The sequence below is a fragment of the Sarcophilus harrisii genome, chromosome 1 (genome assembly GCF_902635505.1).
Source record: "Sarcophilus harrisii chromosome 1, mSarHar1.11, whole genome shotgun sequence".
NCBI classification, from domain to species: Eukaryota; Metazoa; Chordata; class Mammalia; order Dasyuromorphia; family Dasyuridae; genus Sarcophilus; species Sarcophilus harrisii.
The window spans coordinates 294,827,791-294,832,332 of record NC_045426.1 but is presented as its reverse complement, the minus strand read 5'-3'; the positions used below and the strand labels follow the sequence as shown (position 1 = coordinate 294,832,332).

Sequence of the window (4,542 nt, the reverse complement as noted above, 5' to 3'; positions counted from 1 at the left end):
ATGAAATTCTCCAGACAGAGCTTTCATCATCTGTACATTTATAATCTCAATGCCTAGCAGTGCCTAGAATCAAGAAGAAGCTCTGTGGTTCTGATATATGCAAAATCAAATTCACTCAGCAGAGACTCAGATTTTTTTTTTATTAATGATGCCATATGGTTCAGATATAAACAACAAATCAGCAATAGTAGATGATCATATTGATCCATTAGTCATCAGAAGCACCTAATGCCAAATTATCCCAATATAAACTGACATAACTACACTCCCTATACTCCAAATTAAATATTTTAGGACCTGGGAGCCAGAATTATTGGGAGAGGCAGCACGGTAGCAGGAGTGGTGGTGGTGGGTTTGCCAACATCAGCCACAGGCTGATGGCTGGGGGCCGGTCCTCAACGCACATGCAGGTGCCGCCAGTAGCACCAGCGATGCATAAGTGCTGATCCAGATGGGCAAAGAGAACTATGAGACCTAGGTGTGGAGTGCAGCCTGGGCATGCTAGCTTGGCAGGAAGAAGCCAATGGGGCTGCCCAATGGACCCACCAACTCCACCTTGCAGCTTACTGTGCTGCACTGAGCCCTGCCTGGCCTTGACATATTTCTTGGCCAAGCCGAAGTGGACCTTTGGAAGCTGCACTATGACCAGGACCTAGTGAGATACTCTGAAATCAAAACCAGGGAAGAAGGAGAAAGAGAGAGGTGAGATAGAAGTGGACATCCAGTTTATGAGAAACAACATGACTGCCAGCATGTTTGACCTGTCTGTGAAGGATAAATCCCATAATCTGTTTGGGAAACTGAAAAACAAAATGTCCCAGCCATCATCCCCAGCACGATGCACATAACTGAGAGTGATGACAACTCTCCCACCCAAGACAAGAAGAAGAAATTGGATGAAATGGAAAACTGAGGACTTCTCAGAATAATAATTTTGGATAATTCAAGACTCAGCACCAATCATTAGGCTCTGGGAAGAGCAAAGATTTGCTCTTCCAGCAGAAGACATTTAAGAGATAACCCCTTTGATGTTTACTCAACTGCTTGGAGAAGAACCTGACTAATTATTTAATGGTCTGGAGATATTCAAGAAGCCTCCAAACTGGCTATCTCTATTTGTTAATTGAGAAAACCCTGAGGAAACCAAGTCTCCTTAGTTATTTTAGAAATTACTTACCTCTACATAAATCTCCTTAGAAATACAGCCCATCTGTATTCCAAAGACAAATGAAGGAATAAAGGTTGAGTGATTTTAGGAGGCTTAACAGGAGATAGGTGGGAGAATAGTTTCTATAATCTTTTTTTTTTCTTGACTATATAAACTACCTATTAACCACTGTAAAATCAGACCCTTTTCCTTGAGCACTCAGGGAACAGAACCCCCCACCCCTCCTCAGAGATTCTAATAATACTTCTAATTTTCACTTTGACAAATCTCTGAATAATCATTTTGAGTCAGGGGTTGCATTGCCCTCCCACACAAAATGAAAGATCAAAACCTTATTTTCTAGGTCTGGTTTGCAGAAAACATCCTTTTCCCAGTCTATGTGCATCCTTCCCACAGCTAAGCCTGAGAAACTGACTCCTCCCAGAAGACTTCCAGCCCCTATGGAAGATGATGTGGAGGATGAATCTTCTTCACCCTGTGGCAGTATATCTCACCAGAGAACAGCAAGTGTAGCTGTCTTACAAATCAGTTAGTGAACGTGGCCCCTGTGAATACAGAAACTGAGAAAGAAAATAAGAACTAAAAGCAGGAAAACAAGAAGTCCTTTCTTCTTTCACAGGAAAAAAAGATTCTCAGAACAGCGAGGCCAATAGCAGCAGCATTCCTGGTGTCTTCATGATGGATAAAGAAATCAAGCCTGTGGAAGACATGGCAAAGGAAAGAGAAGAAGGACTTGTTGAAATTCCAGTAAAAGATCTCAATGAGAAAAGCCTGAAGACTTGTCGGCCTCTCTGTCTAGACAGAGCAAATCTCCAAGCCCTTTCGAGGAAGTGACCAGAATGCAGTCTGAAGCAGAGCCTGACCTTGATCCTAAGCCCAGGCCATCTGCCCTTTCTGCAAAGGGGCTCCAAACCAAAGCTGCCAAGCCCAGAACTCATCCTGTGAAACCAATGAATACATCAGCAACAAAGATCCTTCCCACTGGTTTGGGTACTGCTACCATCATCAATGAGAATTTGCTTAATGAGGCCAGTATAAAGAAATACAAGCCATCTGATCCTGAATTCTATACTCAGTTGTGATGACCGTTTATTTTAAAATCAGTCAGAGTCAGGAATTCAGGTTAAGGGAATTCTCTTTATTCTCAGTAAAGGTGAAGAAGGATCAGAGGTGAAGGGGGATTGGAGGTGAAGGGGGTTCATGATCGCAATGTGTGCAGCTGAGTCAAGAAGCCAGCCAGACCAGAAGCCAGCCAACAGTCTCCCTCTGCCCACCAAAATCATTTCCTATACAACACATCAGGACTTGCACAAAGAGTAGGCGGGGGCCATTCTTTCTCCAAGCATCCCATTACTATTTAGCTTCACATGCTTGGGACTTCAGTGCATCAACTCGAGCTTCAGCCCATTACACTCAGTTAACCCACAACAAGCTGACCTAGCTGGTCCTAAAACAGAAGGAAATTATAAACAAGAGAGTTCCAGGTGCATGAGCTGGAGGACTACATAGACCACTTGCTTGTCAGAGTTATGGAAGAGACCCCCCAACATCCTCCACTGCCCTGCATAATTAAAGAATAAAGAAGAGAAGATGTGAGTCATGACAAAAAATAAATTAAAAAATATAAAACTGTAAATAAATTTAAAAATATAAAACTGTAAATAAATTAAAAAATATAAAACTGTATAAGTATATATATTATCACATAAAATAATTACATAAAATTTATATATTATGGATATATTCACTGTGAAAATAATTTAAATATGAAGTGTCCTTTTTTTTTCTTTCTTATCTTTATTAGTTCTGCCATCAAGCTCTTCCCCAAAATATGACATTTCCCCTGAATCTATTATTTGACCTGTTTCTTCATTTATAACATAAGGGATTAGAGTAGATATCTTCTGAGACCTCTTCCAAATCTAGTTCTATGATCCTATGGTTTTAGACTTTCTGTCTCTAAAGCCTATTTGGTAAAGATTAAATGCTTAATAAATAATTATTGAATGATTAATTTTGATCATAAACAGTGAATATCTACAAAATCATAAAATTTGGGGAGTTACAAAATAAATTATATCTGGCCATGCACTCTATTCATGATTTCCTTTACCCCAAAGCCTGGCAATCTAAACAAAGGCTATTGCAGATGTGACTTCAAGTCATTCTATAGTAGCTGGTCTGGGATTAGTCTATGGCACTGAATTTGTTCACATAGTCAATTAGATACATGAGATGCTCCAAAAAAATAGAAATAATTAATAGCAGTAACTTAATGCCAGTCAGAATATTACATAGTTTAAATGCAAAAGTAACTTTTTCTTCCTAGTGTCTTTTCTTCCACATTGCTCCTGTCAGAGTAAGAGCAAAAAATAGTATTAGCTAGTATCAGCAGGAGTTGTGTTGGCAAAGCAGCTGCCCTCTTGGCACAACAAACTCTGAAAAAGTCTCAACTAATTCTTGCTGTAATTCTGACTTAAATTGGTCCAGCAGAACTCTTTATGTATCTGTGCTTCCATTTCTTTGTTATAAAAATGAGACTACCAAGACTGACAAGGCACAAATGAAGAATGTATCCACTTTGTAGAAGAATATCCAACATGAATGTAAAGACTTGTAGAGATGTTTGGCTCAATCCTACAAGCCTTTATTAAGTGACTACTGTATACCAGGAGCTATGGTATATTCTGATGATAAAGAGACAAAAATGAAAGAGTTGCAGTCCTGCTAGTGCAACAAAATGCATAGAATATGCAATTAAAATCAAGCAAGCCAAGTGAAATGAGCAACTTGAGGAAGTTCTTTTAAAAGTATGAGGTCAGGGCAGGTAGGTGTCAGAGTGAATAGAGCACCAGCCCTGAAGTCAGGAAGACCCGAGTTCAAATCTGATCTCAAACACTTAACACTTCTAGTTGTGTGACCCTGGGCAAGTTATTTAACCCCAATTGCCTCGGCAAAATAAAATAAAATAAAAGTATGAGCCCAAGTAAGCAACTTAACTAGTCTCAATCTTTGTTGGAGTCTGAATAGTGAATAAAATGCTAGCCCTAAAGTTGGGAAGGCCTGAGTTCAAATCAGTCTTCAGACACTTACAAGTTATGTGACCCTTAAAAAAAAGTTTATTTCAGGGCAGCTGGATGGCACAGTGGATAGAGCACCAGCCCTGAACTCAGGCATTAACCTGTGACCCTGAGCAAATCACTTAACTCCAATTACTTTACCCCTTTAAAAAAGATGCTTATTTCCTTCCCTCCCATTTATCAAATGGGGATGATTATACTTATACCACTTATCTCACAAAATTAATACAAAAGCACTATGGTAACCTGAAAGAGCTAGATGTTGAGTGCTTTTCTTTAATAGCATATTATTTT

General features: G+C 39.5%; 1 pseudogene; it reads left to right on the top strand.

Moving 5' to 3' along the window:
* The first annotated feature begins 523 nt into the window (after nucleotides 1–523).
* Nucleotides 524–2,737, top strand: LOC116420452 (annotated as a pseudogene).
* Nucleotides 2,738–4,542: the final 1,805 nt, after the last annotated feature.